The 11666-nt window shown below is 39.8% G+C and overlaps 1 protein-coding gene across 15 annotated transcripts in view; it reads right to left on the reverse strand.

The window, feature by feature from the left end:
- The window catches only part of ADD1 (adducin 1), a 150170-nt gene extending 140496 nt beyond the window's left edge, over positions 1 to 9674 (reverse strand). For 10 of the 15 annotated variants that reach the window (XM_074229886.1, XM_074229888.1, XM_074229884.1 and 7 more), the window contains exon 1: positions 7418 to 7521. The gene's annotated coding sequence lies outside the window, so the exon portion shown is untranslated. Of the gene's footprint in view, positions 1 to 7417; positions 7523 to 9540 lie in introns of those variants that run through there. The other 5 variants (XM_074229882.1, XM_074229880.1, XM_074229889.1 and 2 more) reach the window with 3 other exon arrangements.
- Between the last annotated feature and the right edge of the window lie 1992 nt (positions 9675 to 11666).

An 11666-nucleotide genomic window follows, 5' to 3' on the forward strand; every position in this document is an offset into this window, starting at 1 on the left:
GGTTTTTGCAAGGCCAATGGGATTAAGTGGCTTGCCCAAGGCCACACAGCTAGGTAATTAAGTGTCTGAGTCTGAACTTGAACTCAGGTATTCCTGATTCCAGGGCTGGTGCTCTACCCACTGTGCCACCTAGCTGCCCCTGACATGTGATTTCTACCGAACATTTAAGGAACAATTAATTCCAATTCTACATAAGCTATTTTTAAAAAATAGGAGGAGTTCTGCCAAATTCCTTTTATGACACCAATATGGTGCTGATACTAGGAAGAACTAAAATAAAATTATAGACCAATCTCCCTACTGAACATTGATGCAAAAATCTTAAATAAAATTTTAGCAAAGAGATTATTGCAAGTTATTAGGATAATATACCATGATCAGGTAGGATTTATACTACGCAGGCAGGGATGGTTCAATGTTAAGAAAACAGTCAACATAATTGAACATATCAATAACAAAACCAACAGAAATCATGATTATCTCAATAGATGCTGAAAAGGCCTTTGATAAAATATAACATCCATTCCTATTAAAAACATACACAGTATAGAAATAAATGAAGTTTTCCTTAAAGTAATAAGCAGTGTTTATCTAAAATCATCAACAAATATTATATGTACTGAGGATAAATTAGGAGCATTTCCAATAAGATCAGGGTGAAACAAGAATGACCATTATCACCATTACCATTCAATGTAGTATTAGAAATGTTAGCTTTAGCAAAAAGAGAAGAAAAAGAAATTGAAGGAATTACAATTGACAATGAGAAAGCAAAACTTTCACTCTTTGCAGATGATCTGAAAGGTATACTTAGACAATCTAAGAAAATCATTTAACAACTACTTGAAACACTTAAGAAATTCAGTCAAGGGGCGGCTAGGTGGCATAGTGGATAAAGCACTGGCCCTGGAGTCAGGAGTACCTGGGTTCAAATCTGGTCTCAGACACTTAATAATTACCTAGCTATGTATGGCCTTGGGCAAGCCACTTAACCCCATTTGCCTTGAAAAAAAAACCCTAAAAAAAAAATTCAGTCAAGTAACAGGATATATAATAAAACACATAAATCATCAACATTTCTATATATGAACAACCAAATCCAAGAGCAAAAAATACAAAGAGAAATTCCATTTAAAGTATGTGCAGGGGATGGCTAGGTGGCACAGTGGATAGAGCACTGGCCCTGGAGTCAGGAGTACCTGAGTTCAAATGCAGCCTCAGACAATAATTACCTAGCTGTGTGGCCTTGGGCAAGCCACTTAATCCCATTGCCTTGCAATAAACAAACAACAAACAAATAAATAAAGTATGTGCAGACAACATTAAATCTACCTCCAAAGATAAACCCAGAACTGTATGAACACAATTACAAAGCACTTTTCACACAGTCAGATCTAAACAAGTGGAAAAGTGTTGATTGCTCAGGATTAAGTCGAGCTAATAGAATAAAAAATGACAATTTGATCCAAATTAAATTACTTATTCAGTGCTATACCAATGTAATTACCAAGTAATTATTTTACCTTTTACCAAGCTAGAAAAAGCAGTGACAAAATTCATCTGGAGCAACAAAAGGTCACTATCAAGGGAACTTATGGAAAAAAAACTATAAAGGAAGGTGTCCTTACTCTACCAGATCTAAAACTATACTATAAAGCAGCAATCATCAAAACTGCCTGGTAATAGTTAAAAAACAGAGTAATAGACCAGTGGATTAGGATAGGTTCAAACAAAACAGTAGTAAATGAATACAGTAATCTGTCTGACAAACTGAAAAACATTAATTTCTGGGATGAGAACTCACTATTTGACAAAAATTGTTGGAGAATTGGAAAATAGTATGGCAAAAGTTAGTCATAGACTTACATCTCACACCCTATACCAAAAAAAAAAAGAGGTCAAAATGGGTACAGGATATACCATATAAAGGACAATATCATAGTCCAATTAATAAATCAATAAATATTCTTTCTGTCACATCTATGGGAAGAGATGAAATTTATGACTAAACAAAAAACAGAGTACATTATAAATTGTAAAATGGATGATTTTATCTATATTAAATTAAAAAGGTTTTGCACTAGCAAAATCAGTGTTGGCAAGATTAGAAGGAAAACACAGAAAGCTGGGGAAACATTTTCAAAGAGATTCTGATAAAGGTCTCATATCTAAAAAATATAGAGAAAACTGAATCAAATTTATAAGGTCATACAAGTTATTTCCCAACTGATAAATGGTCAAAGGATATGAACAGGCAGTTTTCAAGCAAAGAAATTAAAATTATATATAACCATATAAAAATGCTCCCAATCATTAATGATTAGAGAAATGCAAATTAAAATAACTATGAGGTACTATCTCATACCTATCCATTTGGCTAAGATGACAAAAATGGAAAAACAATCAATGTTGGAGAGGTTGTAGGAGGATTGAAACATTTAATGAACTGTTGGTGGAGTTGTGAAATAATTCAACTTTTCTTGAGAGCAATATGGAACTATACCCAACAGCAATAAAACTGATCATACCCTTTGACCTAGTCATACCAATACCAGGCCTATATTCAGAAGAAATCATAAAAAATAGTAAAAGTTCTACATGTTCCAAAATATTCATAGCAGCTCTTTTTGTAATGGAAAAAAAATTGGAAATCGAGGGAATACCCAACAATTGAGGAATGACTGAACAAGTTATGGTATATGAATGTTATGGAATACTATTATTCTATAAGAAACCATGAATGGTCAGATTCTAGAGAAGTATGGACTGATTACAGGAACTGATGCTAAGAAGGGGAGCAGAACCAAAAGAACATTGTACACATTAACAACAACATTGTGATTTAATTAACCTTGATGAATGAAGTTCCTCTCAGCAGTTTAAAGAGCTAGGTCAACTCTGGTTATAGGCAATGTTATCCACATCAAGAGGAAGAAAAACAAAACAAAAAACCTACAGAAACTGAATGCACTTTTTACATTCACTTTTTAAAATTTCTCTTACGTTTTTCTTTCTTTTCCCTTAGTCCTATTTCCCCTACCAAAAATAACTAATCTGTGAACATGTTAAATACCAAGGTATAGATACAATATTCACCAGATTCTTCACCACTGAGAGGAGGGGAATGGGAAGGGTGGAAGGAAATTTTTTAACTTATAAATTATGCATATGCATGTGGATGAATCTTGAAAAACTTTCATAGCATGTAATTGTAAAAATAAAAATAAAATATCAATTGGAGAATCTGATCAGGATCACCAATGAAAGAGTACAGAAAAAAGAAGTGAAAAAAGGGCCCAGGTCAGAATCAAAATCAGTGAACATGATACAGATAATGATGAAGGAGATTGAGCAAAGGATAGTGGTCACAGGTAGGAAGTGAAACAGGAGAGAAAAATATCAAGGAAAAACTTGTATTCAGGAGAAAAGGGTGGTCAACAGGAGAAATCATTAAATTTGCACTTAATAGATGTTGGTAACTAGAAGAGTTACAGTTGAATGAAGAACCTGAAGACAAAATGCAAAAGACTGAAGAGAGGAAGTGGAGACAATGAGTATGGACATCTTTTTCCAGGAGTTGGTTGTAAAAGGGATAAGACATATAGGAAATGTTCCTCTCAAGTGAGAATTTTTTTTTAAGGATAGGGGAAATCTAAGGAGAGGTTTATTATCTGTGAAGAATGAGCCACCACTCTGGTTCAAACCTTTATCAGTTAGTTCATAACTAGATTACTGCCATAGACTTCTAGCTGGTCTCTTCACTTGAAATTTCTTTTCTCTGAAGCATCTCCTCTACTTAGTCAAATAGTTCTTTCTAAAGAGCAGATCTAACCATATAACTCCCCTATTCAATAAACTCCAGTAACTCGATATTACCTCCAGGATCAAATAGAAACTCCTCTGTTTGGCTTTTTATCTCTTCCTCTATACCTTCCAAGATTTCCTCCAATTTACCCTTTATATTTCATAAGTATTGTTTGAGGGGGCAACTAGCTGGTGCAATGGATAGGGCACCAGCCCTTGAATCAGAACCTGAGTTCAAATATGACCTCAGACACTTAATAATTATGGAGCTGTGTGACCTTGGGCAAGTCACTTAATCTCATTGCCTTGCCAGAAAAAAATGTTGGAATTGAAATAAAGGATCAAAAAAATAATTAAGCAAAAATGTCATCTAAATCCAGCTCTTCAATGCCACATCCTAACATGGAAGTGATGAATTTCTGAAAGGTCAGCCAATTGGGTATAAACTCTAGTGTGTCCTACAAACTAAGAAAATGCTCTAATATAATCTAGTGAAAAAGGCAAGCCAAGTGGAATAGCTTCACTACCAAGTTGGCTGCAAAACAACAAATTATTTAGTCCCACAGTAACTCAAAGATTACTAACAGATAAGAGTTTTATTACCATCTATGTATCTACTAGATGAAAGGATTCCTGTATATAACAAGAACAGAGAAATAAATCACTATTGTTAGAAATGCTGAAAAAATTTTAAAAAAACACAAAATTGAAGTCTTTGAGACTAGTATGCTAATCAATTTATTTGAAAACATAAGGGAAATCAAATCCTCATTCTAATCCAACTAAGACAATTACCAAACACTTTATACAAAATACTTCCATTTCGCAAAATATCCAAGAAAAATATCATCAAATCTATGACTATCAAATTCTTATGAAAAAGGAAAATAATAAGTATAGGAAACAAATGGCATAGGAAGTTTCTATTAAAAGTAAGCAATACATTACATTCAACAAATATTCACTACAAAAAATTTCAAAACAGTCTGATAAAACAAAATTAAAATAAAATTATCTAGAAGTAGCTAACCAAAAATTTGTGATCATTCCAAGGAACACATGCAATATAAGACTAATCAAAGTGGTTTCCTTCTCATCAGATAATTTCAGATATGGAAAGTATAAAATGATTTGCCTAAATATTATTAATATTTAGAAAGAAAAAAACAAGCTCTAGACTAGAAATTCTAGTCAGGCTCATTGTTCTACAACTTTAAGACTTAAACTAAAACATGCCAAAAGTAGCAAACTACCTCTACAGTGGTATAGCAAGCATGATATAACCACATCAATGTCTTTCTAAAGCAGTTTTGACTGCCAAAACCATTCACTTCCTTAGCAAACAAGTAATTTTGGTTTTCTCTACGGGATAGATCATAGGAGATTTAAGATCAAATTCTGATTAATGCTTAACTTCCTTGTATCTTCTAATCGCTTAACCTCTTTGTACCTGTCAATTCCCTAAGATGGGACTCCATTACCAACTGGAAAAAACAACCAGAATTGCTCATAATATTGTCCATGAGTTCACTTTAAGAAAGCATATGCCATAGGGGCAGCTAGGTGGCATAGTGGATAAAGCACCGGCCTTGGAGTCAGGAGTACCTGGGTTCAAATCCGGTCTCAGACACTTAATAATTACCTAGCTATGTGGCCTTGGGCAAGCCACTTAACCCCATTTGCCTTGCAAAAAAAAAAAAAAGCATATGCCATCAAGAAAACAATAAGGGAGCTAGGCGGTGCAGTGGATAGAGTGCCGGCCCTGGCCTCAGGAGTACCTGAGTTCAAATCCAGCTTCAGACACTTAATAATTACCTAGCTGTGTGGCCTTGGGCAAGTGACTTAACCTCATTTGCTTGCAAAAAAACAAACAACCTAAATAAATAAAGAAGAAAACAAGAAAATAATAAAGGAAGGAACAATGAAACAAAACTTAATGCTATGTAATTACAGTGGCCAAGCTTGGATCAGAAGAGAAGTTCAGAAAATGCACTCTATACCTTTATTGCAAGAGTGGAAGAAAATGAGTATGGAACAGTGTAAAAGATGTGTCTGTGAATTTTATTGAATTGTTTTTTCCCCTCTTTATATAATCATCGTTACAAGGGGAAACTCCATAGGTTGGAGAAGGAATGGGATAAATCTGAAAATAAATGTGATATAATATAAACAAGTTATCAATAAGAAAACCTTAATTAAAAAAAAAATAACATAGGCCAGCTGTCCTAGCTAAGTATGTTGTCTGTTCTGTTTCATAAATTCATATCAGTAAACCTTAACCTCCAATCAAACTTTTCCCTATCCTCAAATATGATCTTAATTTACTCAAAACAAAATGGCTATCAGTTATCACTATGTATTCCCTCAGTCTAAGAATCAAATTCTGCCATTTTAAAGGTATTAGGTGAATGGGTAAGGTGTCAATAAATACCTGTAGCCACCCACTACCTTCATAATATTCTAAAACTATCAATTTCTAAAAGTTTATATAAAAGAACCTTTTGAAACATTTTTTTTTTTTAGTTTTTGCAAGGCAATGGGGTTAAGTGGTTTGCCCAAAGGCCACACAACTAGGTAATTATTAAGTGTCTGAGGCCGGATTTGAACTCAGGTATTCCTGACTGCAGGGCCGGCGCTCTATCCACTATACCACCTAGCTGCCCCTTTTGAAACATTTAAAAAACAACGTTAGTGAAGGATTACCAATTACAACAATATGCAGGAAAGATTAGGTCTGACCCTCCTTCCTTTCCTAAAGCAGATATTAAATCTTCCAGTACGGCTTTTCCCCTTTTTTGCTGAGATCATTTTAAATGTATCAAAGAAAATCATGCATAAAAATGATGTATTTTGAACTCATACACCTGCCCTCTAACAAAAAGAGCCTGTAGCTAATAGGACAAGTCCTGATAATGCTTTATTATATTCATACCATTAAAGTGACCATTTTTATCTACCCATACCAGATCTCCCCCTTCCTAAGTCCCTGATAATGCTTTATTATATTCATCCCATTAAAATGACCATTTTTATCTACCCATACCAGATCTCCCCCTTCCTAAATCCCTGATAATGCTTTATTATATTCATCCCATTAAAATGACCATTTTTATCTATCCATACCGGATCTCCCCCTTCCTAAGTCCCTGATAATGCTTTATTATATTCATCCCATTAAAGTGACCATTTTTATCTACCCACACCAGATCTCCGCCTTCCTAAGTGCTGAAAATCCCCCCGCACACGGCCTACCCACCCTGGCCGCCGCCGCTTCCCCCGTCAACGGAAAAGCCGCCCAATTCTAAGGCCGAAAGGGCCGCCCAGCGCCGTGCCCGGGCCCCGCGGCGCAGGGCAGGGCTCCCGCCGGTGCCCTCCATGCTGTCTGTGGGCGGTACAAGGGGCAGAGGCGGAGGCTGCCCCCCCGACACCCGCAGCGGCGCCGACAGGCGGGGGCATGCCGGGCTCTGGCGGGCCCAGGCCGAGCCCCCCCCCCCGCACTCAGCGCCCCCACTCCCACACCAGCCCCCTTCGTGCGGGGACCCCGAGCCCGGCCCCGCACTCCCGGGCCGCCGCCCCTCGCCCCGCTGTCCCCGTCGCCCCCGCCTCGGCTCACCTCCGCCGGAGACAAGGCGGCGACACCCGTCCGTCCCTCGGCCCGCTCCCGCACCCTCTCTCGGCGCCCCGCCCCCCTCCAGCAGCGGCGGCGGCGCAGCCTCGGCCACCGACGCCCCTCCGCCCGCTCCCCTTCTCCTCCCCGGCCCGGCCCCCGTCGGCTCCGCCCCCCCGCCACAGGGTGCGGCCTGCGGGGCCCGCAGCCCAACAACGCGCCGCTCGATTGGCCGCGCGCGCGGGCCGGGCTGCACGGTCCGTCCAAAACGCTTCGGGATTGGCCGGAGACGAAAGTGGGGGGCGGGGCGGGCGAGGCGGGAGAAAGGCGGGGCCTGGAAGGGGCGGGCTGAGTCTGGAGGGAGGAGGGGCGGGGCGATGGGCTCTCCGCCCTAGAAGAGCCCCCCCCCCCGGGTCGCTCTACCACCTCCGCCTTCCCTGCCCCAGCGGCCCCTCCCACCCGCCCCGGGAGCCCCGCTGCCCGCTCCGCCGCGCCCCTCCTCTGTCTCCGCCTCCCTGCCCCCTCCCTGTCCCCCTTCTCCCACCTCCGCTCACTCTCCCTTCCCTCCCTCTCCTCTCCTTTCTCCTTCCTCCCACCCCTGCAGCTTCTTCCCCCGCTCTCCTCCCACCTTCTCCTCTTCCTCACCTGACTCTCTTTCCTCTTTTTCTCCTCTATCCCGCTTCCTCCCCTTCTTCCCCTTCCTCCTTTTCTCCTCCACTTGTCTCCCTCCCTCCTTTTTCTCCTCTACCTCTCTTCCTTTTCTTCCCCTCTTCCTTTTCTCCTCTTCCTCACTTGCCTTCCTCCCTCTTCTTTCCCCTTTTTCTCCTCTATCCCTCTTCTTCCCCTTCCTCCTTTTCTCCTCTTCCTCATTTGCCTTCCTCCCTCTTCTTTCCCCTTTTTCTCCTCTATCCCTCTTCTTCCCCTTCCTCCTTTTCTCTTCCACTTGTCTCCCTCCCTCCTTTTTCTCCTCTACCTCTCTTCCTTTTCTTCCCCTCTTCCTCCTTTTCTCCTCTTCCTCACTTGCCTTCCTCCCTCTCCTTTCCTCTTTTTCTCCTCTATCCCTCTTCCTCCCCTGCTTTCCCCTTCCTCCTTTTCTCCTCTTCCTCACTTGCCTTTCTCCCTGTCCTTTTTCTCCTCTACCTCTCCCTTTTCTTTCCCTCCTCCTCTTCTCCTCTTACTCACTTGCCTTCCTCCCTCTCCTTTCCTCTTTTTCTCCTCTATCCTTCTTCCTCCCTTTCTTCCCCTTCCTCCTTTTCTCCTCTTCCTCACTTGCCTTCCTCCCTCTCCTTTCCTCTTTTTCTCCTCTATCCCTCATCCTCCCCTTTCACCTTTTCTCCTCCTTTTCCTCATTTGCCTTCCTCCTTCTCTTATCTACCTCTCTCTCCCTTTTCTCCTTTCCTCACTTGTCTTCTCCTCTTCTTTTTTCTTTTCCTCCTCTACCCCTCTCTCTACTTTCTTCTTTGTCCCTCTCTTATTTTCTTCCCCTGTCTCCGCTGCTTCTCCCTCCCCAATCTTCCCATGCTTCTCTTCTCTTTTCTGTTAATACCATCTGTGGAATTAAGGACTAGCTGCCTTAAGGCAGTGGGTGGAGGTAAGGCCAGAAAAATGAAATTATCTTTATCCAAGGTCACACAAGTAGTAAAACCTTTAGAATTTGCCCCAGAGGACCTCTAGTCCATCCTTCTTACCAACACAGGAATCCCCTCTACACCAACTCACTTTTCTTGACACTTCCAGAAAACCTTACTGCCTCACAATGTAGTCCACTCTGTTTAATTTTTTAAAAGATTTAATTATGAACTTGACAAATATCAACATTTTTATATACAAAAAAGAGAAGAATTTATATGCTATCACAAACTTGTTAGCCTTGCTTAAATTGTATGTTAAAACTAAACATAGTATTTCTAACACTCTCCATCTTCTTGGCTGTGTCCTTTTTAGAACCTCCTGCTCACATCTATGTATTTTTAATGTTTTATTTTGATGCTTTTTCCCCCTTTTTTGATATCAGTATCATTATTTCCCTATTCCCCTATAAATCTCCCACCAAAAAAAATCCCTTGTGACAAATAAGTAAAGCTAAGCAAAGCAAATTTACACATTGAAATAACATGCCCACTTTGTACCTCCAGTCCACTTTATAAGAGTTGTGAAATATGAATCACTGGTTGACCATTACATTGATTGTAGTAACCAAATCTTTCATAGTTGTTTTCCTTCAGAGTGTTGTAGTTACTGTATATTTTTTCTCCTGGTTCTGCTCACTTCATTTTGTGTCAGTTTATACAAGTCTTCCCAGGTTTCTATGAATCCATTGTTTTCATCATCTCTTACACAACAATAATATTGCATTATAATCACATATCATAATTTGTTCAGCCATTGCCCAGTTGCACACCTACTTTGTTTCTAATTCTTTGTCACTACAAAAAGTGAAGCTATTTCTACTTGTATTTTTTCAGTCCTTCATCTCTTTTGAGTATGGGTCTAGTAGTTGTGTTGCTGAGTCAAAAAGATATGTTCTGTTTAGTGACTATTGGGGTATAATCCGAAATTGCTTTCCAGAATAGTCTGATCAGTTAATAACTCCATTAATAATTGTTCCATAGGCCCTCCACAAATTGTCATTTTACTTTTTTCTCCTTTACCAATCTATGTGAGATGGAACCTTAAAATTGTTTCAATTTGCATTTCTCCCATTATTTGTAATTTGGAGCATTTTTTCCCACATGGTTGTTAACAGCTTATTTTTCCTTAAAGAACTGGATGTTTATATCCTTTGACCATTTATCTATTGTGGAATGGATTTTGTCTTATATATTTCAATATTTTCCTAAATATATTCAACCCATTTTGTTTTCAGTCCCTAAAGGAAGATCTTGATACAGAGAAAAGAGCAGAAAAAAATTTTTTTTTAAATCTGAGGAACCAAGTTCAAATCCCACCTCTGCCACCTAGGACTTTTATGGCTTTAAGCAAATTAAAAACTTTCTGGACTTCATTTCCCTCATCTGTAAAATGAGAAAGTAGAACTTTTGTCTCCAGCCAATCCCAGGGGCATCTAAGGGCAAAATGGATAGAGTTCTGGGCCAGGAAGACAACTTGAGTTCAAATCAGACCTCAGATGCTTACTAGCTTTGTGACCCTGGGCAAGCCACTTGACCCTGTTTGCCTCAATTTCCTCATCTGTAAAATGAACTGGAGAAGGAAATGGAAAACTGCTCCAGGATCTTTGCCCAAGAAAAACTCAAATGTCATCACAAAGAATCAGATCTGACTGAAATAACTGAACAATATGTTTCGGATAGAATCAAATGAAACAATTGCACTCTGAAGGAGCTTATCACATTCAGCAAGCATTTATTAAATCAATGATTATAGATCCTTTATACAACAGAATGGCTAGAAATACAATGATTAGAGCTTAACAAAATAATTGATTGAGGAATGAATTAAACGGGGAATGGTGGATCTCCAGAGAGGCCAATCTTGTAGGCCACCACCTCAGTAACCTTAGTAGCCTTTGCTGAGGCTGGTCCTAATCATGAGAGGCCAATTGGCTCTGTGGTGTTTTGATAAGAACCTAAGCTTGGTGGGGTGCTGAGCCCCAGAGGGAAGAGAACAGTTGCAGAGTATGGAGGGTGTAGCTGGCAGGACATCTGTAAATTATGACATCTAGTTCAGTTACTCTCAAAGTGCAACCTCAACCTTTGACATAACATACAGGAAAAAGAAGGCTGTTGCTATAGTATTTGATTTGCTCCAGTTCCCAAAGCAATAAATTTTAAGTACCTTTGGCAAGGTCACAGTTGTATTTTGTTTTGTTTTCCAGAGAATAGGAGTGCATTTACATTAATAGCAGCTCTGAGCAGACCTTAGATGGCTCAGAGAAATGCAGGGGACTCTAGAGTCATAAGACTTGGATTCAGGCCAGATTCCTTCACTCACTAATTGTATGATTGACCTTGGACAACCCCTTGACCTCCTTTGTAAAGTGAAGGGATTGGACCAGATGGCTTTTAAAGCCCCTTTTGATTCTAATATTATATGATCTGAGCTTGGCCCCAAAGAAGAGCTATAAGAAGACAACTCCCCACCCCCCACACCCCAGCACCTTGGCAGGGGAGGGATGGCGATCTAAAAGTGTGGCATATTGCATACATTGTCAAATTATTTCAATGTATTGATGTTTTACTGAATTTTTTTCCTCTCTGAGAGGGGTAGGGGAGAAGTAGAGGAGGAAATTTAGGTC

Source organism: Macrotis lagotis, chromosome 3, assembly GCF_037893015.1.
Source record: "Macrotis lagotis isolate mMagLag1 chromosome 3, bilby.v1.9.chrom.fasta, whole genome shotgun sequence".
Taxonomy (NCBI): Eukaryota; Metazoa; Chordata; class Mammalia; order Peramelemorphia; family Peramelidae; genus Macrotis; species Macrotis lagotis.